The sequence below is a fragment of the Staurois parvus genome, unplaced genomic scaffold, assembly GCF_062004578.1.
Source record: "Staurois parvus isolate SC_StPar_1 unplaced genomic scaffold, SC_StPar_1.0 ptg000287l, whole genome shotgun sequence".
NCBI lineage: Eukaryota > Metazoa > Chordata > Amphibia > Anura > Ranidae > Staurois > Staurois parvus.
The window spans coordinates 4,058,830-4,084,877 of record NW_028318083.1 but is presented as its reverse complement, the minus strand read 5'-3'; the positions used below and the strand labels follow the sequence as shown (position 1 = coordinate 4,084,877).

Sequence of the window (26,048 nt, the reverse complement as noted above, 5' to 3'; positions counted from 1 at the left end):
GTAGCAGAGGGGGTTGTTAATCACCTTCAACTGCTTTGGTATTAATGAAATTAACAACAGGTGCACTAGATATACAACAAGGAGACGACCCCCAAAACAGGAATTGTTTTACAGGTGGAGGCCACTGACATTTTTTTTCCCTACTCATCTTTTCTGACTGTTTTTTTCACTAGTTTTGTATTTGGCTAGGGTCAGTGTCACTACTGGTGGCATGAGGTGATACCTGGACTCTACAGAGGTTGCATAGGCAGTCCAACTCTTCCAGGATGACACATCAATATGTGCCATTGCCAGAGGGTTTGCTGTGTCTCCCAGCACAGTCTCAAGAGCATGGAGTAGATTCCAGGAGACAGCCATTACTCTAGGAGAGCTAGACAGTGCCGTAGAAGTTCCTTAACAGATCAGCAAGCTGCTCCTTTGTGCAAGGAGGAACAGGATGAGCACTGCCCGAGCCATACAAAATGACCTCCAGCAGGCCACTGGTGTGAATGTCTCTGACAAAACAATCAGAAACAGACTTCATGAGGGTGGTCTGAGAGCTCAACATCCTCTAGTGGGCCCTGTGCTCACTGCCCAGCACCATAGAGCTTGATTGGCATTTGCCATTGAACACCAGAATTGGCAGGTCCACCACTGGCACCCTGTGCTTTTTGCAGATGAGAGCAGGTTTACCCTGAGCACATGTGACAGACGTGAAAGGGTCTGGAGAAGCCATGGAGAATGTTATGCTCCCTGTAACATTGTTCAGCATGATTGTTTTGTTGGTGGGTCAGTGATGGTCTGGGGAGGCATATCCATGGAGGGACGCACACACCTCTACAGGCTATAAAATGGCACCCTGACTGCCATTAGGTATCGGGATGAAATCATTGGACCCATTGTCAGACCCTACTCTGGTGCAGTGGGTCCTGGGTTCTGAATGACAATGTCCAGCCTCATGTGGCGAGAGTATGCAGGCAGTTCCTGGAGGATGAAGGAATTGATACCATTGAATGGCCCCCATGCTCACCTGACCTAAATCCAATAGAACACCTCTACGATATCATGTTTCGGTTCATCCGATGCCGCCATTTTGCACCTCAGACTGTCTAGGAGCTCAGTGATGCCCTGGTCCAGATCTGGGAGGATATATCCCAGAACACCATCCTTTGTCTCATTGGGAGCATCCCCTGACGTTGTCAGGCATGCATACAAGCATACGGGAGCAATACAAACAAATGAATACCATTTTGAGTTGCTGCAATGAAATTTCACCAAAATGGACTAGCCTGCTGCATCATTTTTTCACTTTGATTTTCGGGGTCTGTTTGAATTCGGTCCTCTGTAGGTTGATAATTTTTGTTACCATCAAACGATGAGGCATCCTTTCATTACTAACATATTACCCAGTCCATATCAGTATAGATATCCAGCATGATGTTTTTCCCCACTGAAGTCTGATGTGTTTTCAAAGTGTCCCTTTAATTTTTTGAGAGAGAGAGAGAGAGAGAGAGAGAGAGAGAGAGAGAGAGAGAGAAGTGATCTGGCATGTGGTTAAAAAGATATTATGTCGCCCAGGATTCCCAACAAGGCAAGTTGAGGGTCTCCAGGTGCTTGCTTAATTTGGAGGAATTTCTGGGTTTTGTTTCCTCAGTGGTTGGTAAAACTCTGGGATCTGAAGCCTGGATTTTTTGTAGTAATCTGGGTTAGAGGAAATCTGCAATCCTGGGACCAGGTTTTAGGAATAGCCAAGATGCTGATTATGCAGGTGGATTCTTGGCTTTTTGTAGGCACAGGACCACGGTTCTGGGCTCCACCCTCCCAAGGAGTCCAGGTGTGTGCAAGGGAGAAGCTAGAGGGGTGCATGTGTGCACTGAAAAGGACAGAGAACCAAGCCTGAGGACCAGAGCAGCAAGGGTCTGCCATCAGAGTGGACAGTGTTGGTGAGGAAGTGGTCTGTAAGAGACAGACGAGGGCCTGAAATGGAAGGCCTTAGCAGAACTGCTATATATGTAAGCCAGTAGGCTGAATTTGCCATTTCTGTGTTGATGGTGGAAGCCCCCTGCATAGGAAACATACATTGTATGGACATTTTTTGTTAATAAAAGTGGGCCAACAAGTCCTTAAATAATTTCTGGTGTGGACTCACTGTTAAGCACTATGAGCTAAACAACCCCCAAACTTCACAAGTGGTGCTTTGGATGCGGGCACAGTGGTGGAGTTTCCAGATTCTTGCATGCTATACCAGTGATTTGTTGCCAGAAACTGCTTTCGCTCTGCAGTGTATGCAGAAGGTGTTGTACTTGGAAGGAAAAGTCCCCTTAACCACTTCCAGACCGGACACTTTTACCCCCTTCCTGACCAGGGCAATTTTCAGCTTTTAGCGCTATCACACTTTGAATGACAATTGCGCGGTCATGCAACACTGTACCCAAATGAATTTTTTACCATTTTTTTTAGATAGATAAAGCTTTATTTTGGTGGTATTTATTCACCACTGGGATTTGTATTTTTTTTGCTATGTAAATGAAATGTCCAAAAATTTTGAAAAAAAGTGTTTATTTTATAAAATTTTGCAAATAAATAATATTTCATCATAAATCTTAGCCAAAATTTATTCCGTTATCTTTTTAGTAAAAAAAAAAAAAATCCAAATTAGTTTATAAGCAAAAATTATAATTTTTAAACATTTTTTTTTACATTTTTATTTTATTTTTTTATATTTTTTTTTTTTTTTTTTTACATACTGTCACCCTAGCAGTACAGTGTCACCATGGTGACACTGTACTACTTGTGAGGGGTGAAGATTTTTTTTTTTACACTGATTGCTTTTACACCCATATAGGATGTAAAAGCAATCATTTCTCTTTCTCTCTGTGTGCATTCATGCACTCATTGAGAAGAACTGAGTGAGCTGTGATTGGTCACAGCTTGTCACATGGTACAAGGCTTTTGTGAATAGCCTTGTACCATGTGACCTCTGTGATCATTCAGAGATTTCACACATAGTAAGCAATGATGTCAAAAGTGACATCTTGCTTACTACTTTGCATGTGATCACTGATTGGCCAATCAGTGATCACATGATCGGGACCTCGTACAGAGGTCCCGTCCGACGATCGGTGTTTCACTGTGTCCGGAGGACACAGCGGGCACCGGATAGCGGTGCTGCGCGCTCCCAGGGAGCGCGCACAAGCAGGGTGCGGGGAGGCCGTTTATAGACGGCCACCCGACCCTGCAGTGCCACGTCCGGCCGTTTATATACAACGGCCGGTCGGGAAGTGGTTAAAGAGACCATGCTCTTGTTGTTGTTCTGTGCATTAAAGTGACTGTGGGTATAGGGTTTCCAGGGGGAGAGAGAGGAAGTCTGACTGTGTTTGAATCTGCTGTGGACTGGTGTAAGCGGCACCTGACAGCAGTGAGCCAAGCTACAGGAGAAAGCAAGCCAACCTTCAGTGCAAGGAAAGAGCTGCTGGGTGTCCATACCTGGGGGAGTGGTGTGGTTGCCCCTGGCAATGCTCCTGCAGTTAAACTAAGACTGTCTGTGATAAAACAATGGCTGAGTCTGCTAATGTCACTTTCAGAAGGACTGGTTATGAGACTCTCCATGATGATGTGGGAGTCACTCCAGTTAGTGGGGCCACTGAATGTGCTCTTGAGAGAGACTGGCCCCTGTGCAGTACTCTGTACAGTGGGAAGACAAGGGTTAAAGTCCAACCTGCACCTGTGTTTGTGACTGAATGTCCCAGGGACTCAAGTTGGTAGTAGGCTAGGACAGCCTGCAAGAGCTGAAAATGCCGATAATGTTGATGGTAATGAAAAGTTTGCTGCTGTTGAGAAAACCCTGGGATCTTGCAGAGTAAAAGCTGTGATTTAAGATGGGCTGTTTCCTGTAGCAACTGGAAGTAAGACAGCTCAGTTGTCCTTAGAAATCTCTAGGGAACCCTGTGTATTGGACATGGAGGTTGCCCTGGACAACTGCGATGTCATGCTGGTCGGGCAGAGTGGAACTACACCTTGAAACAGGAGTGTGTTGGTGCAATACAGACTGTGAAAAATGCAAATGTGTGTACGATTCATGAAGCGCCACAAAGCAAGTTGGTTGATGTGAGGTATTGAAACCTGCGGTTGGAAAACAGTTGTTACCAAAGTCTGATATGATTCAGAGTTATTTGTGCAATGGGTCTGCAAATAAGCCCATCTGTTCCTATGTGTCTCCTTGGACAGATGGATTGGTGCTGAGGAGCACTGGCGAATGGAGCGCATATACAATGGATTGGGATAGTTGGGGTAAAAATCTAATCTCAATGATGCATGATGAGGCTGTTATGCGTACAAATAAGGTGGACTGCTGATTATAAAGGTGGATTCTTGGCTTTTTGTAGGGACAGGACCACGGTTCTGGGCTCCACCCTCCCAAGGAGTCCAGGTGTGTGCAAGGGAGAAGCCAGAGGGGTGCATGTGTTCACTGGATAGGAAACAGTCCCAGGCCTGAGGACCAGAGCAGCAAGGGGCCTGCCAGCAGCGTGGACAGTGTTGGTGAGGAAGTGGTCTGTGGAAGACAGATGAGGGCCTGAAGTGGAAGGTCTTAGCAGAACTACTGTATGCGTAAGCCAGGAGGCTGAAATTGCCATTTCTGTGAGGTTGGAAAGTCCTGTGTGGTAAACATACCACTTTGTTTGTTTGTTTTTTTTACTTTAATAAAAGTGGGCCGACAAGCCCTTAAATGATTGATTTTTGGCATGGACTTTACTCACTGGTATGAGCTACCCTGAGCTAAACCCCCAAAATATACAAAATATATGTAATGCCCTCTTCTGGATCCCTCCCACTTTTCCATAAACCTGAGAGCTTTCTGGAAGAGTGATGTAGGAGGGGAGGAGGCCCAGATCTGCATGTTTGAGGGACCTTGGCCAATCCCCTGGCAGGAGGCTGGGCATAGTGACCAGGGCAACTCTCAAATGGGGCAGACCCTGGAAGGAGGTGTGCAGTGTTGGGTGGAAGATGGATTGAGGAAGGCTGGATTGGGGAGCCTGGGAGGGGTTCCCCAGGGAGGGGAGCCTACATACAAGTAGGTCGCTGGAGAAGAGGATCTCCAGTGCCTCTACGTCTCCTGGGGAGGACAGCCTGTGTAGCAGGGAAGGAGCCAGCTCAGCTTAAGGCCTGAAGGCAGCCACCAACCCAACAAGCTAACAGAAGAGAACAGTGTGAGTAATTTTACACCCCCTGGGGAAGGGGAAAGGGCAGCAGGTAACCCAACTAGCTTCTCATCTGGAACTGTTAAAAGCTAACAACATTTGGGCCTCCTTGCTCAGCTGGGTGAAGAGAAGGAATCATCAATAAATCTAAGAGCCTTTGGAGCTCTTAAAGAAAAAACTGTTGCTAATCTGAATCTTTGTACATATTTGCTAAGGAGTTGTTCTCAAATTCTACAGTTCCTCGGGCATCCCATATACCCCTAGAGTAAAAAACGAGTAACTCTGGCGCACAGGAGTAAAATAGTGTAAGGGTGAAAAGGATAAAAATTCTAAAGTAAAAGATAATGGCAATATTGGCATACAAGTACTTAAAACAGGGTATGTAAATACATTGGTATACAATAAGTCCTTATAAGAGTCTCTCAGGCAATCTGCCTGGAATCTTTTTAGCACAAAAAGCCGGCAGTCATCCTCGGAGCAAGCCAGCTCTGTATGCAGGGACAGAAGAAAAGAGACAAGAGGCACCCGTCTGAGTGTGATAATAACACAGTTTTTAATAGTAACGGATTAAAAACACTCACAAAGAAAGTAATAAACAAGCTAATCTGTGTATATGAGAGATGACCGTTCCTCAAAACGTCCTGCAGGCACCACCGGTGGTTGGCCAATAGAAGGAGCTAGAGGCTCCAAGCGCAAAGCCTGACTTTACCACGTCTGTGCTCTTCCTCCCCACTGACCCTCTGCTTCTTCCTGTGATGTCACATCCTGCCGATGTGTTCCATGCTGGTTACTAGGCTCCTTCCTGCACAAACGCCGCTGGATCAGCTCTACAACACCACCACTCTGTAGGATTGACCACTACAGTGTCTCTCACCATCTCCATCAGCCCAGCTGCTATTGCACCAACCACCGGTGGCGCTTGCAGGACATTTTGAGGAATGGTCATCTCTAATATACACAAATGAGCTTGTTTTATTACTCCCTTTGTGAGTGTTTTTAATCATTTGCTATTAAAATACAGTGTTATTATTACACTCATATACCCCTACACCCTATCCAAGTTTAACCTCTTAATTAAAAAAACACAAAACCAAGCTCAAGGACTGTTTACTGACTCCAGTGTGCAAAGTGTGAAAATGCATGTTGCCTGGCTGTGTGGAGCATAGGGGGACCCAATTCAAATCCAGCAGCCCTTACGAGGGTAGTGCTACATATATATAAAAAAAAACAATTAACAGAACAGTTCTTTTGAGGCTTACCTAAAAGTTTGAAAAAACACACAGGTTCTTTTTTTAATCAGGTTTTTTTTTAATCTCTAACAATTCCCATCGCCTTGTAAATTCTGCTTCCTTAGAAGACATCTAAACATTTTTTGACGTTGTCTCGTGTGTCGTGACCACGCATCGTCTTTAGGGCCCTTAAAGTAGACCGCTTATTACTATTACTGGAGTCATCTTTGATCTACTTGTACATTACAATCATATTTATTTGAACTGGTGGAACAGTCCATCAGACACCTTAGAAGTTGACTACAGCGGCTTGTGTAACAAAAATTGCTGACACTTTCACTAAAGCAGGCTGTACACTGTTCTTGGCCCGTTCATCAGGAAATTTGCTTAGTGGGTGGCCCTGTTGGACCTCCTCCCACCCAACCTCCTTTGGTTGAAAAATCTAAGGAGTCAGGTGGAAAATTGTTGCAGAACGACAGCTGCATCCAATCAGATGCAGCCACTGTTCAGGTATTCTGACAGCTGCTGCTAGCAACTGTCAGAATACAACAACCCAGAAGGGAGATTCGTCTATTTGCATTGTTTTTAAAAGTGGAGGGGAGAGGCCTAAAAGTGTGAGGTGCCTAGGACCCACAGGAAAGTAAATCCATGGCTTTAACTAGCCTATCCTTCATGCTGGACCAGTTAACTAGTAGTAGTAGAATATACAGTACATTGCTCAGTGTAGTATTTAGGACACTATAAACTGTATTTGTAGTCCCTTAAGTAATAGCCATACTTGTCAGTGCTAGAAGAGGAGCATTCCCTTGCAAATACTATTTGTGGACTTAGATTTTCATTCTCCTGGGAGTTGATGTTTATGTTACAGCCATTTCCCTCATAAACAAGCTTTCAGGCTGTGACCTGAGGGAAATAAGCACATAAGTGAGGTTCGTCATTGTGCCGTTTTTTAGTTTTATCTCTGTAATTAGCAGACCCATCCTTTTTATTCATTTTTAATTCTTAGTTTTTTTTATGACTGCTTTCAAAGGCCTTAGTGATAGTGTTTTGTAACCATTGCTGAACTAAAAAAGGTGATAACATTTTAACCTGTACTTAGGAGTAAATAAAATGCATGTGTGTACACCAACTAAGCGGATAACATAAGTGAACATTGTAATATAAATATAAGATTTACGTGTTAATCATTCCGATAAGTGAATCAGAAAAACGAAAAGTGCAAAAATATAATTAAATTAATCAAACAAGGCTGCTGCTACAAAGGGTACTGACCCTCATAACATTGAAACATAAATGACATCATCATATACAGTGTTTCATGTGACAATTCCTCATAAAGTCCATGCGCTGTGAATATTTGTAAACGTGACTTGTGCTGTGATGTTTGTAAAAAACTGGAACAACATACACTGTGCTTCCCACCGGTCGTAACCCTCACTTACCGACTTGTATGGACTTTAGATTAGAATCAAGTGGGAAAAATCCTGGTATAGCTGGCACTTGTAGTCCTCCACGATGTGGGTATATCCCTTTAATCACGAGGATGACCGTATACGATGGCCAAGAATTTAGCAGCTCCTAAGGAATAAAAAATATAGCCACATACTATAATACCGTTTATTACAAATTCTAGATAGAAGTATGTATTCCATTCACATAAGTAAAACAATGCCATAGAGATAAACAAACTGGAAGCGGCGCACCTGCATGCGCTCCACAGACTGGATAATGCGTCACCACGGCTCTCGTCTCTGACGCGTTTCGTCCCTCCCACTGGGCATGCTCAGAGGCTAGAGATCTGATTGTCGATGTGCAGATTATGCTCCAGTGCAAATCTCTTCATTTCTCTCTTTAGATCGGGAAAAATCCCCAGAGCCTCTGAACTTGAGAGCGAGGAGGAGACAATCACAGAGCCTGGCTTTGTTGGATGATAAACTTCCACTAAGTTATGGCTGGTCTTATATTTACAACTCTGTCTGCCCTCTTGCAAGCCTTGCTTAGATGTCAATCTTTTTTAAGAAGATCATAGAACAAGTAGTGCTTAACTACCATCAGGGGCGTCCCTAGGCAGGTGCGGGTGTGTGCACCGCACCGGGTGACACCTACGGCACGGGGTGACACCGGACCCGCTCCACGAAAAGGTAAGTTGTAAAGCAAGCTGACGATCCCCGCAGGATGGATTGGATCTGCGGATTGGGGAGCATAATGGATCGGACTCCGATCCATTATGCTCAATCTGCAGATCCGATCCATCCCGCGGGGATCGTTGGCATGCAACCTATACAGGGTGACACCGGACCCGCTCCACGAAAAGGTAAGTTGTAAAGCAAGCCGATGATCCTCGCAGGATGGATCGGATCTGCGGTTTGAGCATAATGGATCAGAGTCCAATCCATTATGCTCAATCTGCAGATCCAATCCATTCTGCGGGGATTGTCGCAGAGGGTGTCACCAAGTGTTATCGCACCGGGTGACACCAACCCTAGGGACGCCCCTGACTACCATTACTGTTGAACTAAAAAGGTGCCCATATACAATATTTTGACTGCCAGCAGACACAATACCCCCAGACATCATTGTTAGGGCTCATTCACACCTATGTTGGATCACTTTGTACAGAGTGGCACCAAGCGTTTGGCTCACACTTGCAGTACAGCCTCATTCACTTCATAGGGTCATGTTCAGTAGTGGTATGGCTGGCCAAACATGACAGGGAGGATCATTTTTTGCTGAGCTGTGAAGCAAATCATGATGATTGTTGCATGCGTACAAATCCTATCTAGCTGTCTTTGCAGCTGTAACCACAAGTGTAAACTAAGCCTTCGATCCCAAATACATAAACATCACATCTCAGTTCAGCCAAGAGTTATGCATGTAGAGGAGAGGAGGAGATGTGTAATGGCAGACACTTCTAGCTATGGCTGCCTATCATAGGGGCTAAAGCTGGACATAAATTTTGTAGAATTTTGTTCATTATTTTTTTTTAAATGTTCTTCCTATTTTCTAATCTTTAGTGGCGTAAAATCTTCTTTTGTTTTCACCGCAGTGATGCCAAAATTCTAAGGAGCAGGATGTCAAATTTCTCTCAAATGTATGTATTTAGTTTTCATTTGCGAAAATCCATTTATTCCAAAATTGAATGTTAAAAGCAAACACAATTTCAAAGTACTTTTGAATGGCATTCACCAAGCCATCGAATAAAATAATTTTTCGTATGAATGTTCATTTGAAAATTTACTAGTGTGTGACCAGCTTATCACGCAGTCTATCTAACCCACTCAATCTGATTGTTCTGATGTGGTTGACCAGTTGACTTGCATAGGATACTTACAGTACCTATCAACTCTAGATGGAAGCCAGCTAGCAGGATCCAGTCTCCTAATCATCATTCTCAAAAAAGATTGTTCTACAAAAAAATGCACCATTGCTCTGGGTGAATGTGTATGTTTGTGCAAGGATAGCAGAGCACAAATGTTCCTGCTTGCCCTAAAGGATAAGTTCACCTTTTCATAACATGTTACATGTTACAAATGGACCGGCGCTACTTCCACCATCCCTGATTCCTGTTGCGACAGCTAGCGGGGGATCTTCTCCCCCCCCCGCCAAACCGCAGTGTTCTGTGAATGAGAACACTACAAGTTCCGACAGCCTTTGTGGCTGCTGTGGTAGCTCATTGAGTCTTCCTATCGGTACATCTGCTTTGTTCGTACGAGACATATGGGCACACAGATACACTGACAAGTCTTTAGGAGACCTGCATGGCACCAGCGCTCTGCTGATCACTGGTGCAATGCTTTAGACTGAGGCTCCAGAAACAAAGAATAATAAATGCACATTTTTTTACCTGCAAAAACACGTACATTTATTATTTTTGGTTAAAAGATGAACCTATCCTTTCAGATAAAGCTGTTGTAAAGTTTACAAGTTTATCGCAAAAATAAAAGACATTAAATGTACCTGCTCTGTGCAATATTATTGCATAGAAAATCCCCAAACATCCTCTTCTGGGGTCCCTTGTCAGTGCTCTGGGTTTCTCCAATTCTCCATGTGCCACCATACAAAGCCGATTCATATGGTGGCACACATGCAGGCTGCTCCCAAGCCGGGTAGTGTGCATTTATAGCCACTCTACTTGATATCCTGCTCCCTCATCACAGGATTTGACTGATAGTAGCAGGAGCCAATGGCTCCCACTGCTCTCAGCCAAATTTGTGACAGAGGGGAGAGACCTGCAGATGAGTATTTATATCTGAATGTAAAAAAAATGCTTCAGTGGGACACAGTCTTCATATAGCATCTTGATTTTTATATAATTTGTAATTAAATGGTATGTCTGGCTTAAATAAAAAAAAAAAATTACAGTATAGAACATCTCTACAATACGTGCACATTTCCAAATGTCCTATCCTTCATAGATACTGAAAGTATAGGCAAATACCTGGAGGACCTGCCAGAAATGCATTCAGCTCACAACATCCTGTAGTAAGTAGATAACACAGTGCCCTGCCTAGCTTTCCCTTACTCTGAAAAACTAGGCAGGGCTAAAAACACTCCTTAGCATTTCAGTGTGGCAAAAGCATTGTTTCTTTTAGATCAACATTTTTATTTCAGTATCTAAAGAACCATTCAATGCCTAAAGAAAACTGGAAATTGATACCACAATTGCAGTGCTGTAAAATATTATCTTGCACAATCCTTTTAATTAAATCCTCAAACTGCAAAAAGAAACTACTAATATTTTAGTGCCTTATTTAAATAACCAAACTGTTCACCCTCTGTCATTTAAGACAATAGATTCTTCAATATAGTGAATACAGAATCACAACTAGCAAATAACGTGAGATATAAAAATAAAGCACAAGTAAATATAATAATGTTAAGATCAAAGTCCCAGTGCTCCAACAAAAAAACAAACAAGGCTGTAGATTAATTAGTCAGGGTTGGTGATAGACTATTTTGTGCCCTAGGCAAGACTGGGTACTTGCGCCCCCACCCAAAAAAACACATTTTTTTTTTAAAAACAGAAAATATAAAATCAACAAAACATGAAACTGCTAAATTTCTTTTAATTTGTAAAAATAAGTGCCATAAGATGCCATCAGCACCAATATTAAAGACAAAATCAGTGTCACGGACAGACTGTATCTGTAGCTGACAGAGGCAGGGTGACAGTTGCAGTGAGTTGAGAATGATGGATCCACACTCTGACAGATCCCAGGTTGGAATTTCCCAGGCAATGGGGGAGACAAAACTCTGCAACAGCAGGCAGCTGAGCGATTCCACACAGTGACAGATCCAACACAACACACCACCACCAACAATGGCACTAGAAGAGAAGGCTGTGGGGTCATGATGATGTCATCACTCACTAACACATTGCACATGTGATGGATGTCCGGCTGGTTGGGTCACACTCACAGACATGAGAGATCAGAGTCTGTGGCAGGCGCAGCACCCTTTGGTGCCTAGTGCGCTGTGGCATTAGAAAAATTATGCAGTTGCTGTTTCTTTGTTTGATTAGACTGACTTTACTCTGTAATTTCTCCAATGCCACTCTATGGATGCAGTAGGTTTAAAGAGCACACCAAATACTTTAGTTAACTTCTTTAATAACTTCAATCTTCTTCATATAACTGCTTACAATGGCTTGTTTCATTTATCATACAGTAGCTTATTTCTTTCATATTACAGTGGTTTGATTTGATAGCTTATCTCAATAGGTTCAATAGATTCAATAAGTTCGTAAGTTCGTATGTTCCCATTTGTTGGCTGTTTCACAGGTAGGTATGCAATCTCGATCCAGAGGTATGTCTTCTTTTGTATAAGCTGGAGGTAGATCTAATATGCAGTTTGAGTGGAGTCCTCTAACTCTCAGTCCTTTGACTCTTTGACTGTTCACCAATGTGTCTCTTCCTGTCATTGTAGTGAGTTTGAGTTTCACTGGTTCTGTGACCACTTGTAATTTCTTGCAGATTTCTTGATCAATGAAGGCGACGTCACTCTGGGCATCCAGTAGCGCATAGGCGTACACCTTCTTGTTCTTCCTTTTAGGATTTGAAATACACACTGGTACAACCATTGACGTGCCATTGATTTCTCTTTCTCTCACTCTGCAAGAGAATACTGTCGCTTTATTTTCTTCCTCAGTGTCCTTGGGCATTAAGGATTTCTCTTTCTTTGGACGTTCTTCATGTAGTGGTGTAGGATGACGTCCTTTACAAATGCTGCAAGTGGCCTTTTTCTTGCATTCTTTAGTAATATGGCCTTTTCTTAAACATCCAAAACAGAGCTGATTATCAAACACAAACTTCTTCTTTTCATCTGGAGACCTTTCTTTCAATTGTTGGCACTTATGTATGGAGTGATTCTCTTCACAGAACATACACTTGAAGGTAGTCTGAAGACTTGTCGGTTCTGACTCTTTACTGATCCCAGTAGTGATGTTGAACCTGCTCTCATGGGCATCTGGACCTTTAGTAGCTGTGTTGGTTGCAAAGCTAGTTGCTCTTGCGCGTCTTATTTCTCTTGTAGGCCTTTCTTCTAAGGGTTTTAAGACATAAGATGCTGTTACTGGATTACACGCTATTCGTGCTTCCTCATTGACAAATTCAGAGAACTCTTTGAAACTTGGGAAGTTTTTGCCTTGATCTAACTGTTTAGTCACATAGCGATTCCATCCAGAAGCCACTTGTTCTGGTAGCTTGGCTAGCATCCTGTGGTTTTCTAGATAGTCGTTCGATACTTCTAGTCCTTGAACATGTGGGATAGCATTGCTGCATGCTTGCAGGAAGTCTCCATACTCTTGGAGCTTGAAGTGTTCTTTAGGACCTATTTTAGGCCAGTTTATCAACTTCTCTCTGAAAGCTCTTTGCACTAAGAAGGGATGACCATATCTTGCATTTAATTTTTCCCAAGCTTGCTTGTAGGCTTCTTCATCTTTCCTATAGAAGTTACCTTCAAGAACCTTTTTTGCTTCTCCGCCAGTATACCGCTGGAGGTAGAATAACTTGTCCACTGGACGGGAGCAATTATGTTCAATGATCATTTCAAAACTTGCCTTCCATTCTATAAACTTCAGTACGTCTCCAGAGAATATAGTAGGTTCCGGAACAGGAAGTCTAGTGAGAAATATTCTCTGAGGTTTCGCCGTGTCAACAGTTGTAACATCCTCGTGACCACTGCCATGACATATGGGAGTTGAATTATCTGGTTCTCTTTTTCCACTTTGTTCTGAATCAGGTGAGTCTCTCTTCTTTTCTCTCTGAGCAGGGATGGAAGGACTATGACTTATTTCTTTACTACGTGCTGGAGATTTCCTTCCATTTTCCTGGGCGTATGAAAGAACGTAGGAGTCAGCTTCTCCACTTAGCACTGATTTGGATCTATGACTACCCTGATTCGTATCCTCTTCGTGCACTCTGAGTCTAGCTTCTATAATCCTAACTTCCTTCTGCCTTTCCAGACTTTTCATTTCAGCTTCCATTTTATGGCGCTGTGCCTCCATTTCGGCTTCCATTTTATGGCGCTGAGCATCCATTTTATGGCGCTGAGCATCCATTTTATGGCGCTGAGCATCCATTTTATGGTGCTGAGCTTCCATTTCCTGGCGCTGAGCCTCAATGGCAGATTCCATCTCTACTTCTGCTCTTTTGGCAGCGAGTTGTTCAGCTAATTCCTTTCTTTTGGCTGACGTACTTGAGAAGTCTGTTATGTGGCTGGCGCTTCTGCTAGTGATGGAAGTCAGACTTGAGATTGTGGTTCCTCCTAAGGACCTAGCATAGTCTTTCATGAAGAGCTCATTCATTCTCTTTCGTGCCTTGACTTCATCATAATTTGCTGCAGATGATAGTTCTCTCATAAGCATCACTAAATCCCTAGTGACTGCGGTACATGTATCCATGTTTCTTACAGTATCCTGGGAGGGTGTCAAGGACGACCGCAAGTTGACATATGCTGTCATAAGCTCTGACTCAGAATCTTCTACTGTTTCTATTATTTCACTCAAATTCTCCTTTATGCTTTCTTGTTTTAGCTTACTGCGAATGCCTATAATATATACTTTCCACCTCTCATACATTCGGGCGAACTTTTTTCCTTTCAGTGCTGCCTCTTGCTCCAAATTTTCTAGCACCTTTTGGGTCGGTTTTCTGTCCCGTGATGAACGTCTTAGTTCACCTGTTTCAGCTATATTTGTTTGGGGCGAGACTACCGTTACATTGCACCTTTCAGATTCAGACAGGTTCTCTTGCTCTTCACCTTCTACCATATCTATCATGGCATCCGCTAACAGTGGGGTGGCGATGCTATGCTCAGCCATTTCTGAATGCTATAACAATTAATATGAATAATAAGGACCTGTCACTTTAAATGCAATACTAACAAATGCAAGAATAAATGACTTTCACTTTACATGTAATAGCACCAAAATGCAGGCAATAAATGACTTTCACTTTAAATACATCAGAATCATATACTATAACTGTCTCTTTTTTATTAAAAGTCTGTATTCTCTTGAGCACAAAAATGTCTCTTGCAGAAACCTATGTGCATAAGTGAGTAATAAAGGAAAGCTCTGACCTTAATTGGAAAGCAGGATACCGTGATCTGAGGGTTGCAGAAACAAATGTCAGTCTTAAAAGGAGACTTTTCTTGATGCGGTGACTTTTCGATGCTCTGCAGTGACTTGCGATGCTCTGCGGTGACTTTGCGATGCTCTGCGGTGACTTGCGATTAGTATCGTGAACTCTCTAGATACAACACTCTAGCTCTAGCTACATGCACTCTAGCTCTGGACTCTGGCCCTCCCCCCATGCATCTCTTTCTCTCTCTAGGGGTGCAGGAGGTTTGGCGCTCTTTCTCTGACTGTCTTGCCTTTGCCGTTATGCCACTTTAAGAGTCGTCTGCAGTCTGACTAATGCGCACGTGCTATGGCCTGTACTGTTGTTCCGCTGAGGTGTCTCCACGTGGCGGTATATGCTGGTGCTCTATTTCTCTAGTGTACTCTTTACTGTGCAAGTTGAGGAGCGCTGTTGCTTGACCTCTGAGGGTAATAGTTCCATTGTGGCAGGCGCAGCACCCTTTGGTGCCTAGTGCGCTGTGGCATTAGAAAAATTATGCAGTTGCTGTTTCTTTGTTTGATTAGACTGACTTTACTCTGTAATTCCTCCAATGCCGCTCTATGGATGCAGTAGGTTTAAAGAGCACACCGAATACTTTAGTTAACTTCTTTAATAACTTCAATCTTCTTCATATAACACTGCTTACAATGGCTTGTTTCGTTTATCATACAGTAGCTTATTTCTTTCATATTACAGTGGTTTGATTTGATAGCTTATCTCGATAGGTTCAATAGATTCAATAAATTCGTAAGTTCGTAAATTCGTAAGTTCGTAAATTCGTAAGTTCGGTGGAACTACAAGTAAACACATACAACAGATTTTACATACAGATCTACCTGCACTGTAAACAACAGAGGAACACACAAGTGCATTAAATACCTATTTGGCCTTCTCTGTTTTCATAAAGCTTCTCTGATTGGAACTTTGTCTGTTTCCTCTTCTGTCTGGTGAGCATGTGTCTCTAGAAAATCCTAACCGGGAGTTTTACACAGGCACAAATGTGAAACTGGCTGGGATTGGTTAAGGCTCTGTACAGTGTGAGGCTGTCTGTGATTGGCTCACCTTTAACTAACTCTTAAAGGCATATTTTCCTTTTCTGCTTCTGCTAACACAATTAATATAGAAATGTCATATAACAATCAAAGACATAAATTACAGCAATGATTCTGCTTTTGGCTTTAACATATGCACACATATACTGTACTGAGGTTATTGGCAGGTTTGGTATACACATATATGCGAACCATATTAACAATCTAGGACTGGTCTTAGCTGGCCAGCTACAGAGTCAGACATTACTTTCCTCCGCAGGCACAGCTCCACCTCTGCTGATGGATAGGAAGAGAAGGGCTGGAACTCCACAGTGATCAGCAGCCGACAGCCAGCTTGCAGTAAGGGACTGAGTCTGAGAGGAACACTGGAAGGAGTGGAAGCTCAGTTGCTACACTAGCCCAGATATCCGGCATCTTTCTCTGCCCTTTCTTCCTCCCCTCTGCTGATTGCTCTGCTAATTGTGAAGTGGAAGGAAAATGATAAATGGTTTTCAAAAATGTTTACAAATAAATATCTAAAAAGTGGGCATGCATTTGTATTCAGACCCCCTGAGTCAATACTATTTAGAACCATCTTTCGCTGCAATTACAGCTGCAAGTCTTTTTGGGGATGCCTCTACCAGCTTTGCACATCTAGAGAGTGAAATGTTTGCCCATTCTTGAACATGCATATGCTTTGATCTAAATCATTCCATTGGAGCTCTGGCTGTATGTTTAGGCTCGTTGTCCTGCTGGAAGGTGAACCTCCGCCCCAGTCTCAAGTCTTTTGCAGACTCTAACAGGTTTTCTTTTAAGATTGCCCTGTATTTGGCTCCATCCATCTTCCCATCAACTCTGACCAGTTTCCCTGTCCTTGCTGAAAAAAAGCATCCCCACAACATGATGCAGCCACCACCCTGTTTCACGGTGGGGATGGTGTGTTCAGGGTGATGTGCAGTGTTAGTTAGTTCCGCCACACATAGCGTTTTTTCTTTTAGGCCAAAAAGTTTAATTTTGGTCTCATCTGACCAGAGCACCTTCTTCCACATGTTTTCTTTATCCCCCACATGGCTTCTCGCACACTGCAAACGGGACTTCTTATGGCTTTCTTTCTATAATGGCTTTCTTCTTGCCACTCTTCAATAAATACCAGATTTGTGGAGTACATGACTAATAGTTGTCCTGTGGACAGATTCTCCCACCTGAGCTGTGTATATCTGATGCTACTCCAGAGTTACCATAGGCCTCTTGCCTGTTTCTCTGATTAATGCTTTGCTTGCCCAGCCTGTCAGTTTAGGTAGGTTTGCAGTTGTGCCACACTTTCCATTTTTGGTTGATGGATTAAACAGTGCTTCGTGAGATGTTCAAACCTTAGAATATTTTTTTTATAACCTAACCCTGCTTTTAACTTCTCCACAACTTTATCCCTGACTTGTCTGGTGTGGTCCTTGGCCTTCATGATGCTGTTTGTTCACTAATGTTCTCTAACAAACCTCTAAGGGCTCCACAGAACAGCTGTATTTATGCTGTGAGTAAATCACACACAGGTGGACTCTATTTACTAATTAGGTGACTTCTAAAGGCAATTGGTTCCACTAGATTTAAGTTAGGGGTATCAGAGTAAAGTAGGCCACACTTGCACACAAATGCACGCCACAAAGTCAGTAAACAGTCCATGAGCTTAGTTTTTATTAGGGGTTAATAACTTGGATGGGGTCTAGGGGTATATGCAATGCCCAATGGACCTGAACAACGTGGAGGACAAACGTCTTAGGCAAAATGGCAAGAATCTGACAAACTGCACAAAAATGGATCATAGGCCCTCCCCTCTTTCAGGAGTGGCTCTTCCCTTCTAACAAATCAACAGTCAGTCTTTGCAGGGAGCACTTGGTCCCCTTACATAAATCTCCTCTGACCCCAGATTAAAATCTCATTCACTTGGGTGTCTTGAGAATATCCCAGGGCAAGGGATTCTGAGACACACAAAGAATGTAGTCCCAGAGAGAACTAGCTGAGTATTGCACCTGACCACCCTCTCCCTTCTTTGGCCCAGGGGGTGTAAAAGTACTTGCACTTTCCTGTTCCTGTAGCTTAATAGGTTGCAGCTGCTTTCAGGACTTATGCTGGGCTTGCTCCTTGCCTGTGGACAGGCTGTTCTTACCCAGTAGCCTGTAGGCAGACCCCCCCCCCTCATCTGGGGCCCTCTCTTAGTTGCAACACTAGCAACACTTCCTCACTCCATCTTCCACCTGACTCTGCTACTAACAAGGTTCTCTCATATTTAAGAACTGACCTAGCCACTATGCCTCCTGCCTGGGGATTAGCCAGATCAAAGTATGCAGATAAACCCCTCCTCACCTCCGCCCACTGCTTCTAGAAACATCTCCAAGTTCCTAGAACAGGGGGAGGTATCATAGAACTGACCTGCAGAGCCCTCCAGCTTTAACCCGAAGTAGCCTTGCTGACTCATACCCAGGCTTCTAGGAAGCCACTAACTAAACAGAAAAAAACTATGTACACAAGAGGGCTTTACAGAAGTAAATGGACAGGCAGTCCTTTGACATTCGCCTGCCCCACAGAGAACAGTGGGCTGTGTTCGTGTCCACTCTGCACAAGCGAAAGGGACACGCACCTGTCATCCTCCTGCTCAGTGGGGATCAGCAGGCAGATCCCCTGCTGAGCAGGTGGATCTGCTTGATGGAGTCTGCCCAGTGTGAAAGGGGCCTCATATTTTATTCCACAGTCTCTGTGACTTGTGTAATCACTGTTACTATCTAAGCAGGACAAGGAAAAATTAACGTAATAATAATAATAATCCTTAAAAAAGAATAAGATGCACTGCTGGTGGTGGTGTTGGAGTATTAATTTCTGTTATTTGTGTACTGTCCTTAATAGAAGGTTGCTAAATAAATCTTTTTGATGTATTAAACTTTGATGGGACATTCTGGAGTGCAAAGTAAAGTAGACTTCCACCTTCATCCAACCTATAAGCTGGAGGCATTTCTTCTATAACAATGAAGAATCTAGCTGCAGAAAGTTCTGAAATCCACGGAGCTGTTCAAAGAAAAAAGTGGCCCAATCCCTCGATCTTTGTATTATTTGGTGTTTCAGTTATTTTGTACTATTGCAGCAGCTTCAATTTTCACTTCCCTGAATATTGTTATCTGGTTCAGCTATCTTGTCTCACTTTTATCTTTACACTGCAGCTTTTACATATGAATATGACCAAATCTAAAACTGGGATGTGCAATATCTTTACGCAATACCAAAAATTCTGAAATTTGTATTTGCTTGACATCCTTGTGACTGTAATACATTGAAAGGAGTTGTTGTTTTGAGCAATGTACCTATTAAAGAATATTTTATTCATGAAAAAGTGGAACAACCAAGAGGATGTGCAAAAGTTTTTAACTTTACAGTAGTACATATGTTGGAAGAATGTTCTAAACATACAGTGAAGGACATAAGTATTTGATCCCCTGCTGGTTTTAAATGTTTACCCACTCACAAAGAAATGATCAGTCTAAAAATCGAATGGTAGGTGTATTGTAACACTAAGAGACAGAATAGCAACAAAAAATCCAACAGAAATGCATGTCTAACAAATGATGCACTGATTTGCATGAGGGAAATAAGTATTTGATCCCCTTCACAAAACATGACTTAGTACTTGGTGGCAAATCCTTTGTTGGTATTCACAGAGGTCAGACGTTTCCTGTAGTTGGCCACCAGGTTTGCACACATCTTAGGAGGGATTTTGGCCCACTCCTCTTGGCAAATCTTCTCCTTATCATTAGGGTTTGGTGGCTGACGTTTGACAACTCGAACTTTCAGCTCCCTCCACAGATTTTCAATCAGATTAAGGTCTGGAGACTGGCTAGGCCACTCCAGGGCCTTAATGTGCTTCTACTTGAGCCACTCCTTTGTTGCCTTGGCCGTGTGTTTTGGGTTATTGTCATGCTGGAACACCCATCCACGACACATTTTCAATTCCCTGGCTGAGGGAAGAAGGTTCTCACCCAAGATTTGACGGTACATTGCCCCGTCCATCGTCCCTTTGATGTGGTGCAGTTGTCCTGTCCCCTTAGCAGAAAAACACCCCCAAAGCAGAATGTTTCCACCACCATGTTTGACAGTTGGGATGGTGTTCTTGGGGTCATAGGCAGAATTCCTCCTCCTCCAAACACGACAAGTTGAGTTGATGCCAAAGAGCTTGATTTTGGTCTCATCTGACCACAATATTTCAACCAGTCCTGCTCTGCACCATTCAGATGTTCAGTGGCAACCTTCAGACGGGCCTGGACATGTGCTTTCTTTAGCAGAGGGACCTTGCGGGCACTGCAGGATTTCAATCCTTGTCAGCGTAGTGTGTTACCAATTGTTTTCTTGACTGTGGTCCCAGCTGCCTGGAGATCATTGACAAGATCCTCACGTGTAGTTCTGGGATGATTCCTCACTGTTCTCATGATCATTGACACTCCACGAGGTGAGATCTTGCATGGTGCACCAGACCTAGGGAGACTGACAGTTGTTTTGTGTTTTTTTTCCATTTGCAAATGATTGCACCAACTGTTGTCACCTTCTCACCAAGCTGCTTGGTGATAGTTTTGTAGCCCAGTCCAGCCTTGTGTAGGTCTACAATCTTGTCCCTGACATCCTTGGACAGCTCTTTGGTCTTTGCTATGGTGGAGAGTTTGGAATCTGATTGTTTGATTGCTCCTGTGGACAGGTATACAGGTAACAAAATGAGATCAGCAGCACTCCCTTTAAGAGACTGCTTCTAATCTCAGCTTGTTTCCTGTATGAAAGACACCTGATAGCCAGAAATCCTGCTGAATGATAGGGGATCAAATACTTTTTCCCCTCATGAACATGCAAATCCATGCATCATTTGTTAGACATGCATTTCTTTTGGATTTTTTTCTTGCTGTTCTATCTCTTAGTGTTACAATACACCTACCATTCAATTTTTAGACTGATCATTTCTTTGTGAGTGGGCAAACATTCAAAATCAGCAGGGGATCAAATATTTATTTCCTTCACTGTAACACTTATGATAAGCAGGTATAGCCGTAAGCAAGAGTGTCTTGTTAAATTTAGTCTGCTTGGCTGTAATCAGTCAGTGCTAATCTGTAGACTGTCTTGGTTCAGCTTCCCCTAAATTCATTTTAGCTGTTAATTCTTCTTCTGTCAGTAGGTATCAGTGGTGTCCCTGCCATTAGTGTGAGGATACACAGTAGGCTTGGGTCATTAATATTCATATATTTCCCAGCCAACCACCAGTTTTTTTTTTTTTTTTTTAAATATATGGTATGAGCTGGTGCTAGCTCTTTTCCCCCTGGGATGTAGCCTAGGGAGAGTACCTGTGTTTCTGAGCTGTCTCTTTAGCAATGCCTGCTTGAAGAGGCTTTTATGTGACTAGGCCTGGAGCTTAGACGTGCAGCTGTCTGTCTGGATACCGGATGGAATTCAAGAGGAGCTGGTTGTCTCTCCTGGTAAAAAAGATTAAAGCCGCCTACAAAGTCTGCTGAAAGTTTCAAGGAATGTTGGTCCCAACATAAAGGCCCCTTTCTTTGGTAACAGCATGAGGAGTTCTGTGAAGGTCCCCTTTCCCTCTGTCCTGTGATGTGTGAGTAATAAATCAACCTTTTATTTCAAGAAAGTGGCTGGTCCCCAATTCTTCACAGACCCCCCCCCCCTTCAAAAAAAAAAACTCACCAAGAATCCAGCTCTGAAGTGAATTGTCATCCCTCCCTGTCTCTGGGGGTTCTCTACCTGCCCCTGGAGGTCAGAGGGATGCTACGTAGAGCACACAGGTTAATGCAAATAAAAATGAAATCCAGATCATAGTTATGAAATAATTAGTTCTTAAATACAAACATGTCTATTGCAGTTTGCTGTATTGCCACTTTTTTTTTTTTTGCATTAAAATAAAAAACATGTCATACTTACCTGCTCTGTGCAATAGTTTTGCCTAGAGCAGCCCTGAGCCTCCTCTTCTGGAGTTCTATACCTGCGCTCCTGGCTCCTCCTCTTTTGCAAATGCCCCCATAAGAAGCTGCTTTCTATGGGGGAACTCATGCAGGCTTGCTCTTGAGCCACCTTGTCTGCACAGACAGACATCCTCTGCTCCCTCGTGACAGAATTTGAATTTGACAGAAGAGGGAAAAAAAAAAAAAAGGTTAGAAGGAAGGAAAAAGAAAATATAAAAACATAGAGAGAAAAAGGGAAAAAAAAAAAAAGAATCAGAAAACATGGAGGAAAGGAAAACTAGAAGCATCACAGATCCAGGGCTAGCACAGGCAACGACTATAAGAGGCCATAACTAGAAGGAGGCAGGGATGGCAAGGAATAATGTATCCAAGGTTCCCAAACCTTAAGGAATCTCGGATGAGAATCATGAAGAATGCTAGACATCTGTTCATTGATCAACACAGCATTCATCTGGGTCTTCAGCCCCTGGAAGACAACCGAAGGGGTTCTCCAAGCTTGAGCGATAGCACGTTTGGCTGAAATAAATAGGTAGGATGCCAATTTCTGCTGAGACCTGAACAGACCCAAAATTGGGCAATGCAGGAGGGCCACCCTAAGGACCGTAATATGAAATGGCGTTTGCAACAAACAAAAAACCCTAGACCAGAAGCCTATCAATCGCGGGCACGACCACCAAATGTGCAAGACATCCCCATGTAGACCACAGTTCCGGAATCACCTATCTCTGCCAGTCAGATTAAAGTGAGCAGTCCGATCCGGGACCCAGTACCACCGCAGGAGAACTTTCTAGGCTGCCTCAGGAGTGACTGTATTGAATGAATATTTCGCCACCATCCCCCAGGCCCTATGCCAATCCTCCGCCGCAATCGAGAAACCCAGATCTCGCTCCCATTGAGAGACATAAGACAGGGGTGGTGAGGAGGACCTACTGTTAATAGAGGCATAAATTACAGAAATGAGACCAGGGGACCCTGGGGAATGCTGACAGACGTGTTCAAAGGGCGTTTTATGTAGAGGTACGACAGAGGGATAGGACCCAGTGGCGCAATTGCAAATACTGATAATATTCCTGTGGCGGGACCCTCCTTGATTCTCAGAGACCCCCATGATGGAAACATACGAGAGCTCAGAAAATCATGTACAATAACAAAACCATGGGAGGTCCACAAAGAGAAAGAAGGGGGATGTTCTAGGCCTGGTGGAAATACTGCAGCAATACTGTGTCATTGCAGAGTAAAATACTGCAGCAATACTGTGTCATTGCAGAGTAATACTCAGCTGCAATACTGTGCCATTGCCGAGTAATTCTCCACTGAAATACTGTGCCATTGCCGAGTAATTCTCCACTGAAATACTGTGCCATTGTCGAGTAAAATGCTGCAGCAATACTTTGTCATTGGCGAGTAATACTCAGCTGTAATACTGTGTCATTGCAGAGTAAAATACTGCAGCAATACTGTGTCATTGCCGAGTAATACTCCGCTGTAATACTGTGTCATTGCAGAGTAAAATGCTGCACCAATACTGTGTCATAGGCGAGTAATACTCAGCTGCAATACTGTGTCATTGCCGAGTAATACTCAGCTGCAATACTGTGTCATTGGCGAGTAATTCTCCACTGAAATACTGTGCCATTGTCGAGTAAAATGCTGCAGCAATACTGTGTCATTGGCGAGTAATACTCCGCTGCAATACTGTGTCATTGCAGAGTAAAATGCTGCAGCAATACTGTGTCATAGGTGAGTAGTACTCAGCTGCAATACTGTGTCATTGCCGAGCAATACTCAGCTGCAATACTGTGTCATTGCCGAGTAATACTCAGCTGCAATACTGTGCCATTGCCGAGTAATACTCAGCTGAAATACTGTGCCATTGTCGAGTAAAATGCTGCAGCAATACTGTGTCATAGGCGAGTAATACTCAGCTGCAATACTGTGTCATTGGCGAGTAATACTCAGCTGCAATACTGTGTCATTGCCGAGTAATACTCAGCTGCAATACTGTGCCATTGCCGAGTAATACTCCGCTGAAATACTGTGCCATTGGCGAGTAATACTCAGCTGCAATACTGTGTCATTGCCGAGTAATACTCAGCTGCAATACTGTGCCATTGGCGAGTAATACTCCGCTGAAATACTGTGCCATTGGCGAGTAATACTCGGCTGCAATATGGTGTCATTGGTGAGTAATACTCGGCTGCAATACTATGTCATTTCCAAGTAAAATGCTGCAGCAATACTGTGCCTTTAATAAGTGTTTATTGCAACTATGTGAACATTGTACAGTCTGTTACTTGAATAACAGTGCCTATAGTTACTATCTGCAAATACTTTAACCCAGGGCTTTTTTTTCTCAGAGAATAGGTGCAAGAACTCCCTCTTTCTGAGTCACCCCTGGTTTCCACCCCCTATCCTCCTCCAAGCACCGTTCCTTGGTTCCTCCCCCTGTGGCAGGCGCAGCACCCTTTGGTGCCTAGTGCGCTGTGGCATTAGAAAAATTATGCAATTGCTGTTTCTTTGTTTGATTAGACTGACTTTACTCTGTAATTCCTCCAATGCCGCTCTATGGATGCAGTAGGTTTAAAGAGCACACCGAATACTTTAGTTAACTTCTTTAATAACTTCCATCTTCTTCATATAACACTGCTTACAATGGCTTATTTCTTTCATATTACAACGGTTTAATTCGTATTACATTGGTTTGATTCGATAGCTTATCTCGATAGATTCATTAGAATTCGTTCGATTATGATTACTCTACAGTGACTTGATTCGTAAGTTCGGTGGAACTACAAGTAAACACATACAACAGATTTTACATACAGATCTACCTGCACTGTAAACAACAGAGGAACACACAAGTGCATTAAATACCTATTTGGCCTTCTCTGTTTCCATAAAGCTTCTATGACTGGAACTTTGTCTGTTTCCTCTTCTGTCTGGTGAGCATGTGTCTCTAGAAAATCCTAGCAGGGAGTTTTACAAAGGCACAAATGTGAAACTGGCTGGGATTGGTTAAGGCTCTGTACAGTGTGAGGCTGTCTGTGATTGGCTCACCTTATACTAACTCTTAAAGGCATATTTTCCTTTTCTGCTTCTGCTAACACAATGAATATAAAAATGTCATATAACAATCAAAGACATAAATCACAGCAATGATTCTGCTTTTGGCTTTAACATGTGCACATATATACTGTACTGAGGTTATTGGCAGGTTTGGTATACACATATATATGAACCATATTAACAACCTAGGACTGGTCTTAGCTGGCCAGCTACACCCCCTGCCCACCTCCCAGTATGGCTCCTTTTAGAGACTATAGAGCCAGGTATCATTTTGTATGGAATTGGTAAGGATAACGAGAAAAGCAGTAAAATAGATACCCCTGCAGAAAGCAACAATAGACCACCCCAGCAAGAATAGATCCCCCCAACAACAATAGACCCCCAGCATCAAAAACAGATCTCCCATCAGCAAACAACAATAAACCTCTCCCTCAACAGTAGATCCCATTCCAGCAACAACTGGAACTCCCAGCAACAATACATCCCTCTCCAGCAACAATAGACCTCCCCAGCAACAATGGACCCCCACAACAAAATACTACTCCAGCAACAATAGACCCCAGCAGCAACAACAAATCTCCCATCAGCACGCAACAACAGACCCTCTCCCTCAACAGGAGATCCCTTCTGACGCTAATAGACCTCCCCAGGAACAATAGGTTCCCTCAGCAACAATGGACCCCACAAAAAAATACCACCCCAGCAACAATAGATTCCCAAAAATGCTGGTTTACAACATTTTGCGACGTTTTACCACGTTTACCAGAGAGAGAGCGTTTTTACAGCTAAAAAACTCCTCTAGAATCCCACTAGTTCTGAGGTTTTTTTCCAGCCAAAAAATGCGGATTAAAGCCTATGTGTACATAGACACATAGGATAAACTTGCTGGGAGTTTACTGACTGTAGAAAAAATGCCAAAAGCAAAAACAGCAGC

General features: G+C 43.2%; 1 long non-coding RNA gene across 1 annotated transcript in view; it reads right to left on the bottom strand.

The window, feature by feature from the left end:
* LOC149458333 (uncharacterized) overlaps window positions 1-7,972 on the bottom strand; it is a 65,516-nt gene extending 57,544 nt beyond the window's left edge. The window contains exon 1 of the long non-coding RNA XR_016313442.1: window positions 7,849-7,972. This is a non-coding gene — a long non-coding RNA (uncharacterized LOC149458333). The remainder of the gene's footprint in view (window positions 1-7,848) is intronic.
* Window positions 7,973-26,048: the final 18,076 nt, after the last annotated feature.